We start from the raw sequence: 16886 nt of genomic DNA, 5'->3' as shown, positions 1-16886 counted from the left end.
TACCATTCTGGAAAAATGCTTGTCCAATCTCTTCTTGAAACATCTAGTGATGGAACACCCACAAGTTCTGGTGGCAACATTAGTTATTCTCACTGTCAGGAGATTTCTCCTTTGTTCTAGGTTGGAGTTCTCTTTAATAATCTTCCATTCATTGCTTTTTGTCCCGTCCTCAGATGCTTTGGAGAATGGGTGGACCCCTTCCTCTCTGTGACAGTCCCTCAAATATTGGAAGACTGCTATCATGTCATCCCCTAGTCCTTCTCTTTGCTAGACTAGACATACCTACCTCCCACAAGTACATGGTTTAGCCTTCATGCTCTCATCAAATTGTTTTCATCTCTAGAGCTTCACCATATATTTTTTTTGAACTTTTTTGATTTTCATGAACTGATCCTTGACAAATGATCAGTGATATTGAAGGTAAGTGAAGTGTTTCCAGATAAATTGTCTGGAGACTTATTTGATTGGAAACTGAGCAGAGGTGGTATTTGTTTCTATGTTATCATATGAACCTATAGTGTGCCACAACAATGTACACCCTTGCACAATTTGGCAGCTGTCTCATCTTCTTTTCAGGAATTGGACCATTAATTGGATTTTGGTGATCAGATAAGCAAGATAATTGAAACGTTCTATCTAAAGCCCAACAAGCTAATTATTCACTAACATAAAATGAGAAATCAGTACCACTTAAAAGATGTGATTTTTCCACAGTTTTTCCACAAAAATCACTTTGCAAAGTGAAATATTTAGAGAAAATTCCCCTGCATGTGGTACATATATATACACATACATACATGCATACATACACACACACACATACATACATACATACACAGGTACACTTTCATTACACAACTTATTGTATGCAGAATGTAGAATGAAAAGACAAATTGTTGCATTGTAGGACAGGGAAAAGGACACTTCTTTAGTCACAAACAGAATGAAGATTTGGGTTGGGTCTTATCTTTTATAATGGTTTACCCAAATTCACAAATAATATCTGCCTTTTAGGATCAACCATCAATAGTAAAAGAACATGCAGTTAAGAAATATTACATCACAGACCAGCATTTGATAGGGCAGTCATAAAGGCCTTGGAAAAGATATTCATATCCCATGACCTGCAAACATGAAAATAATGCAAGCCATGATATTATTCCCTGTGGCTCTATGGAAGCAAAATTTGGGTTTGGTCTTTGAAGAAGAAGGGTAGGAAGAGTATTGATGCTTTTTGAACTTTGGAGTGGAAAAGAGTTCTGAGAATACCACTGACAGTCAAGAAAAGAAACAAATGGATCATGGAACCACTCAACTCCCAGAGTGCTGACTCAAGAAACAAAAGATCAGGCTCAAATTATCCTACTTTGGACACAATATTTGAGCATTTAGCTCAGGGGTTGGCAACCTTAAACACTCAAAGAGTCACAAAGATCCTAACCGGAAGCCCCCATTCAATTCTGGAGCTGACCGGAAGTCCCCATCATACTCTCCTCCTAGCAAGGTGTCCTTTTTCCTCTGCTGACCAGAAATCCAGTTCCCCCACCATAGAGTCTCCTCCTAGCATGGCATCCTTTTTCCTCTGCCGATTGGAAGTCAGTTCCTCCACCATAGAGAGTTCTCCTAGCGCGACATCCTTTTTCCTCTACTGTCCTAACTGAAAGCCCTATCACTTGTGGAGCCAGCCAGCAACAGGGAGCCACAGCAAAGGGATGAAAGAGCCACATGCGGCTCCAGAGCCATGGGTTACCGACCCCTGACTTAGCTCTTTGGAGAAAGATCTCAAGTTGGGAAAGGCCAAAGAAAAGAGAAGAAGAGGATGACCAGCAGGAATGTGGATGGACTCAATTACAATGGCAATTGGCATACCAAAGGAAAACCAAGTTAGGGAAGCAACATCATGGCAAAAATCAATTTATGTGGCCACTAAGAAATTACACCAACTTGATGGCACATTAAAAAAAAATCAGTCTGAGAACTATATAGTTTTTCTCCATCTGTGTAGAGCCCCATCTGTGTTTAAATCTGTATGTAGTCAACCGTATTCATTTATTCGTGGTGACAAATTTGTAGTGTGGATTTTTTTTTTCATGTCAATCTCTTTTCATAATAAGGGTAGCTCCATGGTGCAAAATCTGGTAGTACTTAAGGCACAAGACTATATGTAATTTTTTTCCTTATCATTGTTTCAGAAGAAGCGTTTTGATTGTTTTGGTTTTGGAGGGGCAATTTTCCATGAGGGGCCGGTTGCTGCTTCCCCAGCCATTATTTTTTTTTCAAGGCACATGTCCTGCTTTGGAGCCACCAAGTCCAGCATCTCTGGGGCAACAGGAGGAAGTTGTTCTGTGATTCTATCACACCTTGTTTCAGGCAACTCCCCACTATTAAAAGGATATTTCCCTTCTGGGCTGCCCCAGGCAGCATTTGTTTTCCTCAATGTCTGCAGACAAGGGTTCATTTGCCATGTTAATCCTTCATGCCTGCATGGGTTAATTTGTTTGCGATGGAGAAGAACTGCCAGGCTCACCAACTTCTTGCAGGAGGAACCAACATCCACTGCAATATTATATTGTTTATGGCTAGTAAAGTTTCCAGACTCTCATTTCAGTAGGGAGAGACTACCTTGTAGATGGGTAAAGGGTAGTCTCATACTTATGCATAAATGTATGATTGGCCTGGGACTTTTTTTTTTTTTTTTGAAAATGGATGCTGCCATCCAGCAATTATTAAAATCTATCATGGTTGTCTCCTTCCGTCACAACAACAACAGCAACAAAAGTCATGTCCTACATTATTTCCATGCTTGCTTATATAGGAAGGATTCAGAGAATGAAGCCAGTCTTTAGTTTAGAGTTTTAACTGCTGTATTTAAAATTTTCCAGAGTGGGATCAGAAGGAGGCACAATGACCTAGTCATGTTAATGAATTGCCTTGTCCAAATACTGTGCAGTAGTTCTCACCTATGTTTTAAAATAGAGACTGATCCCATTGTCCATGTCTCCCATGATCCAGGATATCAACCACCGAAACGTGATTTGTTTCACATCCTACCAAAGATGTTTTAGGTAGCAACACTATAGCTTTGATGGCCAACTTTTGCAGGTTCCAAGTGATGTAACATCACCTCAGGCAATGGCTTGGATATCTATCACTTTTTAACAAAAATCCTTTGACATCACATGAAATTGATATTTGAGAGAGTAGATCCTGAATGTCCGGTTGCCCCATTATCAGCATCGCCTGACAACCATTTTTGGAGGACCAAAATGGATGATATTGTCCCCAATTAAACTCCCGTTCTGCGTACATTTCTACTCCATGTCCAGAGTACATTTTCTATGCTATGTCACTTTGAACACACCAGTCCACTTCAGCTCATGGTAGGCTAACCACAACAAATGATTGACTGCTGTGTAGAATCCCTGGAATACTGCAAGGTCATCTCCAAAGAGCAGCACCATATTGTTCTTGGAGGATTAACTTGCTTTCTGATATTCTTTGAATGACAATCATCATCATCATCAAACAGGTTCATCAGAAAATCACTAAAATGTGGGTCGTGCCTTTCCCCCATTGTAGTTCTTAATGTTAATTTGTTACATTTATATCCACTTTTCTTCCAGGAGCTCAAGGCAGGTACATAGCTTCCTTCTTCCTTTCATATTTATAGCTTTGCTAAGTTAGACTGAAAGAAAGATCAAAGTAAGGGACTCCTTAAAGAGAATCCTCAAAGACTCCTCAAAGAGATTTTCCAACATACTGAAACATGTGTGGAAGTGGTCTTGATAACATGCCAAGATTTAACAAATAATAAACCACCACTCAAATGCAGTTTTGCAGAGTTGGAGAACTTCTTAAGATTGATAAGAGTCTTCTACTGGCTGAGGAAAGGACTGGCAGGAGTGGTAGAATTTTGAATGCTGCTTTAAAAATTGTCTCATTGTTCCACACTGAATTTGGAAGGATTGGCTGCATGTTCTCTGATATTACACTCTGATGGGATAATAATATGTTAGAAATAATAAATATGCTCCCAAAAGTGTTGGATGAACATGGTATTCTTGTTTGTTTGTTTGCTTGCTTGCTTGCTTGTTTGCTTGTTTGTTTATTCATCAAATTTAGAAAATGAATTGATATTATGAACTTATAGGTAGTGTTGAATTGATATTGAGCACAAATCTTCCATGGGAAATAGTGTGTGAAATTTCCAGATTATTTGTTTGCCTTGAATAGGCAACATGTTCTGAGACAGAAAGCGAAAAGGTGGAAGACCAATTTAGAAGTTTCCAGGGTCTCATAGTGTTTCAGAAACATTATTAATTGCTAAGTTGATAACATGCATGAAGATGACACTAACTAACCCCACTCTTTTTAACACTTTCATACAATACCAACTAGAATTCTTTGCTAGAATTCTCATAATCCTTTCTTGTTTCCTTGAAGTGCAAGAATAATGAATGTTGATAAAGCAACAAAAAAATCTTTTTCTGCCAACCAGAAGTTAATAGAATTGGCATTTCATCATCCCCAACCAAGAACTGCACATGGCTGAAGAAAGTCCAATGAACAGATAGGCATCGTTTCTTCACTTGCAAAAAGCACTCCGGAGAGACCCTCATTGCCTGGTGAGGGTGGGCACACAGGATGGATGTGCAAATCCACTAGCAGGAATGAATCTTTTCAAAGTTTTCCCCCACGTTCCTGTTCCACCCACTCGTTGCATTGAGAACTCATTGCAAGCAGAAAAACGGCAGAATATTTCTTCCTGAAAAGCAAGAGTTATTGGAAATTATGTTATTATTTCATCGTCAGCCAACAAGAGACCAATTAAGTTAATTAATTCTTAAAAGGCTTACTCTCAAGTGGCTAGCTTTTCAGTTTAAGGGCTTGTTGCACATTGGGTCCTGTTTTGCTGTACTGTAAGCATGTCTAGAAAAATTGTTTAACTTGGCATTTTTGAGATGACTCTCAACTACTTACCTATTAATAGATTTAGACACTGTCTGGCTCCAGGACTACCCTGGGTAGCTCACAATATAAAACAATTGAACAATATAAAACCAATAGAAGTAAACAAAAATAGCATCTGTTCAAAACCTGATTTGTGATGGGCAAGCTCTATTATGGTAAGTTGAGGTATACCTGTATTGGAGGGCATCTGGAGGGCACCAACTCTGCCATTACTTACCATTCAGGCAGAAACCAAGGAAACCTAAAAACTGAAAAGATGCAGTGAGGTTATTATATGCTTATATGTAAGTAGAAAGCAGGGGTGGGTTCTACTTACCTTTACTACCAGTTTGCAATGAGGCCACACATGTGCATGCGCAGAAGCTTCCTGATGACGTTGGGGTCTGTGGGCGGAGCCTCCCACCGGTTTTACTACCGGTTCTTGCGAATTGGTCCGAACCGGGGGCAACCCACCACTGGTAGAAAGGTCCAAAACTATCGACAACAGAGCAGTGGTGGGTTTCAACCGGTGTTACCACCGGTTCATTTCATGCACACCAGATTTGCATTCCGCGCAAATGCAGTGTATTAAGGAACAGCTGAGCTGCAACAATCTGCTCTGCCACGTGTTTCAGCTGGGCTAAAAACAACCGAATATAAGGTATGTATAACGCAGGGGCGGGTGAGAGGGCCAAGCTAACCATCAGAGAGAACCGGTTCGCTCTCAACTCACCATCTCCGCTACTGGCTTGCCCGAACCGGGGAGAACCGGTAGCAACCCACCACTGCAACAGAGGAATAGTTGGTGAAAATGATAGAAAGATAGCTAAATTGACTTCCTTGATTAGAAAAAAATATATCTACATTTATGGCTGACTAGAAATCCCTTGTAGACTTTTTCATGAAACAAGAAACAAGCCCATTTATGGTTTGATGATTAGAGGGGAAAAAAAGCATAAGCCTTTTTTTGTAACCATAGAGTACCAGATATCTGTAATTATACTTGTATTTGCTGCAAAGGAAAATGGAAGTTTCTTTCTATTTTTTAAAAAATAGATGCACTTTTGTCCTTTTTTTTAATCTGGTTTCTTTATTTGGATTGGTGTTATATATATATATTTAATCCTCTTTTTAAAACTTTTTTTAAAATTATTAAAAGTTTTAATAAAACTTTTTAAAGTTCACTTATTTTTTTAAAAAAATGGAAAGCTGCAGATAAACAATGACTTAAGACTTTTCTAGAGTGTGGCATTTTTCCCTCCAGGGTTTCAGGCTTTTTAAGTGGATTTGAAATTAAAATATAGAACTGCCAGTCACCAGGAAACCTACTCAATATGCTGCTGGATGTTCCCCTTCCCCAACCAAGTAGCACACTATATATCCAACCAAAGTTACAGCAATTTTGTAAAATATTGATATTTACTCCTAATTGTTATGCATAGCAGGGAAAGGGGGGAAAAGTTAGCTGGGAGGATGTGTTATGTATCTCAGTTGAAATATTGCCAGGACTAGCAGATAAAGAACAGTCCAAAAATGTGTATTTCTTTCCATCTTTCAAGCTCAAATTCTATTTATTTGACAATATTTGTAACCCAACCCAATAAATTCAGACATTTATCTGACTAGAGACTTCAAAACAGGTTACTTAATTTTACACTCTCCTTAGGATTCTGTAGGCAATGTAGAATCTTCTGCATTTTACTTTCATGGTAAATCCAGTTTCATGCTTCCTTGGGAGTAAATAAGGGTGTTCTGGTTTGCAGCTGCAAACTGCCTATATATCTGTGTCAGTGAGGTGAGAGAAATGAGTGGTCCACCTTTTGTCAGTCCTTAGTTTGCCCTAATAGATCAATCACCCACTTATAATAAATTTAGTTCACTGCAATGTCCTGTACATCTTCTGAAAATTGTCTTCAACTAAAAAAAAAAGAATGTTGCAAAGAATGTGACATTATGCACTTATATTATGCCAATGTTTGACATCCTTTCATATCAGTAGTGATTTTCACTTACCTTCGCTACCAGTTTGGAACTGTGAGCTTGCACGCGGTGCTTCGGCGCATGCACAGAGCATTTGTGATGACGTCTGGGTGGGTGGGCGGAGCCTCCCTCCTCTGCCACTATCGGTTTGCCAAAACAGGGGCGAAACAGTAGAAACACACCACTGTTCTATATGTGTTTGGTGTGATAATAAACTTTATATCCTGCCTTAAGGGAAAGTTACTTCAAAAAGTGGTTCTTCCTAGCCAGATGATGAGATTGTCCATATCAGGATGTCTTACAAAGGAAGATGCAATAGAACAGAGTTTACCAAATGTTCTGGCTTTGTGGACTGGATGGGAGGGAGACGGGATGATGCCCGCTGCTCACACAAATGGAGAGCATGGGCACATGCTCGCTTGCTGCTTGTGCAAGTAGGGAAGCACATGTACACTCAACTGCTACTTCCCCAGGCTGGTTCCAAACAGCTCAAGGCCCAGTAGTGGGCCACATCCTGAGGGTTGGGGACCCCTGAGATAGAAGACTATAAGAAAAGGCTCTTTTGATAGTAGGGAGCTGATCATGAAGCGTGATGGTGCAATGGTTAGAATGCAATACTGCAGACTACTTCTGCTGACTGCCAGCTGCCAGCAGTTCGGCAATTCAAATCTCACCAGGCTCAAGGTTGAATCAGCCTTCCATCCTTCCAAGGTGCATAAAATGAGGGCCCACATTGTTGGGGGCAATAGGCTGACTCTGTAAACCGCTTAGAGAGGGTTGTAAAGCACTGTGAAGTGGTATGTAAGTCTAAGTGCTATTGCTGTCATAGACAAACTTCTTCAAGGCCTGCTAACGCCTACTGAAGGGTTTTTTCCCCTTTTTTTCTGTAATTTTATACCTTGGTTACTGGTATGCATGTTTTGCATATGTTATGCATGTTTTGATATGTATGTATATATTTGTTTATGTATATATAGTCTAGATGATGATGGTGGTGATGGTGATGATGTCATCTGGGAATTTGAAAATCATTCCATAAGAAGAGAATGGTAAATTATTTCTGTGTTGTAATCTGAGGCCAACTTTAGGTAACAGTACTATTAATTGTTTTTGGCACATCTTCTTTTCATGCCACTGGTCACTGTATTTAGAAAAGGGGAAGAAATCTATTCCAATCATTCCCTGATAATAAGCCCAATTGGACTTTTGAGCGCATGCGCTAAAATAAGCCTCCCCCTGAAAATAATCCTTCCCTGAAAATATTTAAGCGCAGAGCTGGAAATCAGGTAAGACAGCAAGAGAAGCCCCATCCTACTCCACGTGCCCCAAAATAATAAGACCTCCACGAAAATAAGGCCAAGCACTTATTTTGGGGTTCAAAAAATATAAGACAGGGTCTTATTTTCGGGGAGTGTGTGTGTGTGTGTGTGTGTGTGTGTGTGCCTGTGCCTGTGCCTGTGCCTGTGTCTGTGTCTGTGTATAACATTAAAGTTATTTTGTTTTCATGGAAGCGGACATCTGTTGAGTCTATTCCCTTCCTGAAGGATTCTGTCCAGTGAAACTGCCCATTTCTTCCTTGCATTTTTGTTTTGTGGAGGGTGACATTAGAGCAATTTTGCTGGAGATCCATAAGGACATGACTCACAACTTGTCTCCCAATTAAGACAGATGAAACCCACCCACCCACCCACCCCTGCTTGCCTTGGATGATGGATCCCCAAGAAAGAAGACTTCTACTTCTCCCTTTGATTAGATAAATGCAGTGGGAGACTTCTTGCTGAGAGTTGAAGGTGGAATTTGATGACATTGGGCTATGTTGATTTTGCTTTCATTGGGGAATGTGACTTGTGGGATGTTTCTAATTTTCAATATTATGTGGTGTAACTCCACTTTGTGTCAGATCTGGAATTACAACAGTCTTTGCCAATTTGATGCCTACCTAAATAAAGGAAATTTGTTTTGGAAGATGGACTTTGCCTATTTCTTTTTTGAATGGGTTTCATCACTTGGAAACCTGACATTCTTTGTATTCCCTTCAGAAGAAGCTAAAGTGAATTGGACCACAATAAGGAAGAGCTTTTATATCCTTCCTGCCAGTGGTGGGATTCAAGATTTTTTACTATCGGTTCTGTGGGTGTGGCTTGGTGGGTGTGGCATGGCATGGCTTGGTGGGCGTGTTTTGGTGGGCATGGCAGAGGAAGGATCTCCATTCCCTCCCCACTCCAGGGGAAGGTTACTGTAAAATCCCCATTTCCTACCGATCAGCTAGGACTCGGGAGGCAGATAATAGATGGGGGCGGGGCCAGTCAGAGGTGGTATTTACCGGTTCTCCAAACTATTCAAAATTTCCGCTACTGGTTCTCCAGAACTGGTCAGAACCTGCTGAATACCACCTCTGCTTCCCCCCCCCCCTTTTTTTTATTCCTCAAAAGAAGAAGTCTCTGCTTAACTATGTATACACTTGGCCCCATCACAATTGATTTCCACTGGATATCCTTTTTCAACATCTTCAAAGATGAAATAAGAGCAGGAAGTTGGCTATTTGATCCACCCTAAACTATAGTTCAATGGTATCACATAATGTAATATTAGATTACACGATTTTCATCAAATAAGATATTATCTGTTTGTACTGGCTCCTGTCATTACCTTCTTTAAATAACTAATGTGCTCTTTATAACTCCAGATTTCCTCTTTGAGACACATTTCCTGCCAGAAAGACTTTGTCTCAGAAATCATTCTGGTCTAAAGTTTATTTCTTGCAATAACATTCACAAGAATATCCGTTTGAATTTTTCCTTCATCTTTTTTTCAATAAGTATTAACTTAGCTGATTGCATTCTATTATTTGAAGACTGTATTCAAATGTATCTGAATATTGACTAAATATAGTTTGTGAACCCAGTCGTTGTGGTTTGTAAATCCTACCTTGTAGCTTAGAATAACATGCAAACCCAAACTATGGATTGTTCAGCAATCCATAGTCTAGTAATCCATGGTTTTGTGGCCCTCAGGGATACACAGTGCTCTTAGTTCAATTTAATGTAGCTTGACAATCTTATACTTTCCACAACCTTTGAATCAAGTCCTAGAATGTTAATAAAGTCAACAAAACATTTTTCTCACACACACTTACACAATAAACAAGCTTACCAAAAATCAGTCCCCATTGGTCAATCATAATATACTTTATTAATTAATATTTTTCAGAGACAATGTTACTCTGTTCGAACAAGTGTTTAACACAAACAAGACAGTGTTAAAAGAAAATGGCAAGCAATTTGAACATTTAATGTAATTTATATAATAAAAATTTTATATAGCATGACTATGCTACAGTACACCCTGTATATATCATTAAATCTCATTTTGAGAAATTAGGCAAATAATGATGTCATCTGGAATGGGACCTGGCATGTTTAAAATAAGACAGTCTGGTAATCCACCCACAAGAAGCTTTGTCAGGATATACAAAACAGTTATTAGAGTTTAGTTAGCCTGTAAGCCTCAGCCTGGGTCTCTTTTTTGTTATTTTTCTTCTTTCTTTAACATAAAAAAGGTGAAAGGAGATGTGACATTAACTGCTTGAATGCAACCATCTATGAACATACTCAGGAACAGAATTCCAAAGGATGGAAAAAGCTGGTTTCAGAAACAAAATGGGAAAGAAAACAATATATCTCTCTCTCTATTATTTGGCTTTTCCAAATATATTGTGACAAACACACATCTCCTACAACTGTTCAATATTGCGTGGAGTATTTTTTAAAAATGGGAGTACAGACTCAATTTTCAGATGTTTTTTTTTAATTTGATTTATATGCCGCCCTTCTTCGGAGACTCAGGGCGGCTTACAATGCGTTAAGCAATAGCCTTCATACTTTTGTATATTTTATACAAAGTCAGCTTATTGCCCCCACAAGCTGGGTCCTCATTTAACCTATCTTAGAAAGGATGGAAGGCTGAGTCAACCTTGAGCCTGGTAAGATTCGAACCTGCAGTAATTGCAGGCAGCTGTGTTAATAACAGGGTGCTTTAAACCACTGTACTACCAAGGCTCCCAAGAATTGGGAAGAAGATCAATTATCACCTGAACATTGGCGCACAAGGCTGCAATTCAGGGGTGCATTCTACTTACCTTTACTACCGGTTCGCAACGGGGCCACGCATGCACGAAGCAAGCGTCTGCGTGCACTCTTCTGCTTAAGCGCAGAAGTTTCTGCACATGCGCAGAAGCGTTTTCATGACATCAGGGTCAGTGGGTGGGGCCTCCTGCCAGTTTTACTACCAGTTCTATAGAACTGGAATGAACCGGGGGCAACCCATCACTGCTGCAATTCCCTTGTCACATAGCCAATCCAGGGAATTCTACTGTTGTGATCCTGAGGTAGAAGATCTTTATACTTTACCAAGATAAGATGGAGAACCTGAATCACTGTCCTATTCCTCCCAATTGTTGATGTTTTGGAGAAGCAAATGCGGGTGGGAGTCAATGTCTTCTAATAACTGATCCTCTGCCATGGATCCGCTGAGGGAAGAACATGGACATTCTCTCTCAAATTACTATTTTTCAAATGAAAACTGTAATTCCAAGTCTTCTTGAAGGAGTTCATTTCATTAGCTCAATATCTTGAATTTAGTAAAGGAGTGCTATTACAGCAGGTGCATACTGATCCCAGGAAGCAACATTGCTGCACCATTTTTTAATATTGGGCATGAAGTTATTTAGGAAAGGTGTGAAATTTATTTCTATTTGTTGACAAACGCTGTTCACTGTCCAGAAAATAAGGATCTTCTTTGATTTTATTTTTTTAAAAAAATAAATTTTATTAAATTTTCCAAGTTAAAATCAACATAAGACAAAAACATTGATTATACATAACAACAAAAACCATACATTCCCCTCCCTCCCTCCCCCATTCATAACACTAGACATACAAACGCATCCATCCTGGCAGATAATATTCCTGCCCTCATTAATAAATAATTGTACCCACAACACAGAATAAAATAAATAATCCCCAAATATGGTTTTCAAACAATTATCTTTCAAACTAGATAAGTATATCTCTCCTCATATTGACTTAGGCCCTCACTTCATCTCAATCCTTTTATTCAACCACCAGTACCAACTGTCCCAACTTTGAAAAAATTCAGAATCCTCTTTTTCTTTCAACCTATATGTCATTCTGTCCGCTTCAGCGCACTCTAATACTTTATTTATAATTTGGACACTGGCCGGTATCTCTTTTTCTTTCCATTGTTGGGTGAACACTATTCTAGCTGCAACTAAAATATGTAGAGTGAGATACCATTTTTTCTTACTTAGCCCCTCTGGGCAAATACCTAGTAAATATATCTCAGGTTTCCATTGGAGGTCCACATTAGTAATTTCCTTAATCCAATTCCTAATCCTTCTCCAATACCTCTTTGCCATTATACAAGTCCACCATTGATGGAAATATGTATCTCTGGTTTTCTCACATTTCCAACATAACTCTGATGCACTTGGAAACATTTTAGCAATTCTTGCTGGTGGGAGATGCAACATTTTATATGTATTTTCCTTGAAAGACGTTGCCATAGTCATTCCCCCCCCCCACCGCCACATTTGTTGCCATTTTTCTAAAGGAATCAAGTACCCCAAATTCCTCCCCCAGGCGGATCTTCTTTGATTTTAGATGTTTCTCTCAAAAGGTAAAGATTCCAACTATTGTCCTGGGCATTCTGGGACGCATCAAATTTCAGTGGGTATACCAGGATTTGAATAATGGTAATACAGTATGTGGGATGGCAGAGAATCAGGTGGTTAGATGGAGTCACTGAAGCAGTTGGCATGAGCTTAAATGGTCTCCGGGGGATGGTAGAGGACAGGAAGGCCTGGAGGAAAGTTGTCCATGCAGTCGAGATAGGTCAGACACGACTTCGCTACTAACAACAACAACAACAACAACAATAATATGTGGAAAGAAGGATGACAAATAATGAGAAATGTACTTTAAGATTATTCAAACTACTGTTTTGGATTTATGACTTCATTATGCCTATTCATTCTGTGTTATTTAGAGGCAGGAATGTAACTCTAATGAATCCTTAAAACATAACCATATGCTTTCTGCAGCTGTTAGGGAAGCCAAATAAAATAAGAACTGATGGGTTTATTGTTTATTGTTTAGACTTCTATACCGCTCATAGTGCTTTACAGCCCTCTAAGAGGTTTACAAAGTTTACAAAGTTAGCATATAGCATATTGCATATTAGTATATTGCATTAGCATTAGCACTAACTAGTTTTGAAGTTAGTCTCTCTGGATGGGCTTACCTGTTAACTATTTCTTTTTATAGTAGATAGATAATAGGACAAATTGTTTGAGTAAATAGAGTTGTAGAAGTTTATATGTTGTAGACCTGTTTCAAAGAGGGGGGGGAGTTGCTAATGCTGTAATATACTTAGTATTCAACTAGGGTAAGGGTATCAAACTCAAGGCCCGGGGCCCGAATCCAGCCTGCAAGGTGCTTAGATCTGGCCCACAGGGCTGCTCTGGAAACAGCAAAGGGTTGTCCCGCAGTGCCTCTGCCAGTGAAAATGGAGCTCATGAGGGCTATTTCTGCACTCTCCACCCTAATCTTCTGGAAATGAATTGGGAAGTTTGAATCCCAAAGGTGCTTTTTCAAGAGGCAACTGGACTTTCTTGTTGTTGTTGTTTTATTTTTTTTATTTTGATTTATATGCCGCCCTTCTACAGAGACTCAAGGCGGCTTACAATGCATTAAGCAATAGCCTTCATACTTTTGTATATTTTATACAAAGTCAGCTTACTGCCTCCACAAACCTGGTCCTCATTTTACCTACCTTAGAAAGGATGGAAGGCTGAGTCAACCTTGAGCCTGGTGAGAATTGAACTCGCAGTAATTGCAGGTAGCTGGAAGCTAAATACTACCTTTAACAGTAGCATTAGTCTGCTGCGCCACTCAGGCTCAGGTTTTTTTCTTTGAAGACGTTTCACTCCTCATCCAAGAAGCTTCTTCACTCTGACTGGATGGTGGTAGGGAATGGAAAGATTCATATTCCTTGCAGACAGCTGGTCATTTACATTCTGTTAGAGTTGAGGCTACTTGGAGGTTTATTTGTGTCCTCAGGGTCACCTGAGTAGTGCAAATGTGTGTGAAGCCTTTTTGCTGTAGGATGCTTTCTGTCCTTTGTCCCTTCACTCTTGGACACAGGTACAGGCTGTTGGAGATGAGTCTGTGTTGTCTACATCTCAAACTAAAGCGCAAATGGTTCCTGCAGTCTGCAATTTTTCTGGAAATCCATTTATGCTCCCGCACCATTTGAAGAGTGTTCATCCCAAAGTGTATAGTTTAGGGGTCAGCAACCTGTGGCTCTGGAGCCACATGTGGCTCTTTCACTCCTCTGCTGCAGTTCCCTGTCACTCAAAATATGTGTCACAACCACCAATGTGCGACACCCACCGACACGCAATTTATTGAGCTTTTCAACCCCCAGTAGGCCAACCATGAATAAATCCAAGAAAAGAAAAGTTTCAGAAGAAAACAGAATGTCTAATTCAACTACATATGCTAGTTTTATGGCCGCTCAAGAAATAGTTAGGCACGGGAAGGGTTTTGTGGCTCATGGTGTTTTCTTTTCTGTGGGAAATGGGTCCAAATGGTCCTTTGAGTGTTTAAGGTTGCAGACCCCTGGTACAGCTAAATATCTATGGAGATTCTCAGTCATCCATCCTGTACATAGTTGCACATAATTAGAACTTTCCCTCAGGTCTTTGTTATCTAATGGAAATATTGGGGTGGGGGGACTGAAAGAGTTGTGCTTGTATTTGTTGAATGGCTGAAGGTTTTTTCTCCACAGGGAATCAAGAGAAATCTCTAAGCCAAGAGTGGTGGGGGTGAGGGAGCATCTGGCAACCTCGCCATCACATAAAACTGTATTAATATGGTACTCTGAATCCTTTAGAGGAAGATTAGCCAAACTGATTTTTTGAAGTATAAATTGATGAAACACTGACCACAGTGTTAACCTCTGTGAAGAAAATAAAAGGCTCAAGCACCTTATTCCCCATTGCCCCTTACAAATAGTCATACACTGACTCAAAACAATGTCATTTTCTAAAGAAAAGAAAAAGAGAAAATCGTATTTCATAGGATAACAGAGTTGGAGGTCTTCTAGTCCAACCTCATGTTTTAATTCAAAGAATGTAGGCTAGGGGGCATTGCAGTTGAACCCCCCTACCCCACTAGCAAGCTCGGCACTGATTGGCCATCTTGTTTAGACCCGGCACCAAAGCTGCCCCTGAAGGACTCCTGAGTTCCATAGACACTGAGGACCAGATATCACAGCCTCAGCTCAAGTAAGGCCATCCTCTCTCAATAGAGCAAGGGCTGGTTGTTAATTCAAGGCTTTAAAAAGTTTGCAAATACAAATTGCTCCTGCAGCTAGTATTAAAGAAGCAGGACATATGAGGACAAGTCTGTACACAAGGCAGTTTTATTGAAGACGCCAGAAATGTTAGAACTCTCAAAGAGATGTAAGGAAATATACAAAGACTTTGTGTATTTTTTTTTTATTATTATTTTTACATATCACCAGCATCAGAATAGGGTGGGAGAAATTACTTCCATCTGCATACAGAAGTAGAGGCGGTCAAGCAAACAGCTGCTGCAACAGACCAGGAGCGTTCCAAAAATATGGTTTTAAAATCAAGATGGTGACAACAACAGTACAATCCTGTTTTTGTGAGTGTGTTCTACATGTGACACGGATTTTAAAAAATCAAGTTGGTGGCTACAAGTGCATCGTCACAAGTACCATATTAATTAATTTATTTTTTTAGCCGCACCCCTTGGGTATCTCCGCAACAGATATATTTACTCATTTGAATACATTGCTGGGGAAAAACAGCTTCTATTGCTTTAAAATGTGGGTAAGGATGTAGGTAATTAGAGTCAATATATATGGAGAGAGAGAATATCTGCATTCCTCCTCAGTACACTGAATCCTGGGGACACAGTAATTCCCAAAGAATGTTGAATTATGTTTGCATCGATGTTGAATTATGTTTGCATCATAATTTCAAAATAGGTAATCCCGGGAATGTTTGCTTAGATATCGATGATCCTGCTGAAGCTGGTAGAATGAGTAGGCACCTGCCTGATATGGATCTGCCCCTCTTGCTTTTGCTGCTGGTAAAGAGATTCTACAACCTTGACTGTGCTTCAAAAACTTGCAAAGGTGAATTGACCAGAAATAGTGAAGTTTGCCAAAAGAACGGATTATATCCTCCACAAAAACAAAGTCAATGGTTCAGTGTTTCTACTTCTCTTGAAAACAATAGCCTTGAATACTCATAGCTGTGTCTAGAAAGCATGAAGAACTAATTATAGGCTCCTTCATTTGTAAAAGGTAATGCAAAATAATAAAACCCTGACTTTTCTCATAGTATATTTGAAAGGGAGAAGAGAGGAGAAAGTTTTAAGCAAAGCTTCTTCTCTTTTTTTTTTTTCCCCTTTCCTGCCATGAGAGCAGTTTGAAAGCACAAATATGTGAGGCTGGAAGGTGACAACTCCCAAACTGATCTATCTTGAGTTTAGCTTTGAGCCTGTTTGTGAGCTTTCCCTGGAAAATTATTGGAATGGTTGCAAGAGCCCACAAAAGGCTCCTGATACCCTGCACAGCAAAGGTAGGCAATTTTATTTTTGTCCAGGGCCAAGTTCCCTCAGAGATCATCTCTTGAGGGACATTGGCTAATGGAGAAAAGCGCTGCAGAAACTAATAGGTAGAGCAAAAGTCAAGTGTATCCTATTTTGGGCTCTCTGGCACTACCTGTCCTCCCTCTTCCTTTTATTGTTTTTCTAATTCTTATTTTTCTCTGGTAAGCAGAAGCCCCAGGAATGGGATAAATGGGATAGATGTTACCAGACATTAGAACTGAGAATCCC

The sequence above is a fragment of the Pituophis catenifer genome, unplaced genomic scaffold (assembly GCF_029215685.1).
Source record: "Pituophis catenifer annectens isolate HBS135680 unplaced genomic scaffold, rPitCat1.0.hap2 SCAF_2, whole genome shotgun sequence".
NCBI classification, from domain to species: Eukaryota; Metazoa; Chordata; class Lepidosauria; order Squamata; family Colubridae; genus Pituophis; species Pituophis catenifer.
This window is presented reverse-complemented; position numbering follows the sequence as displayed.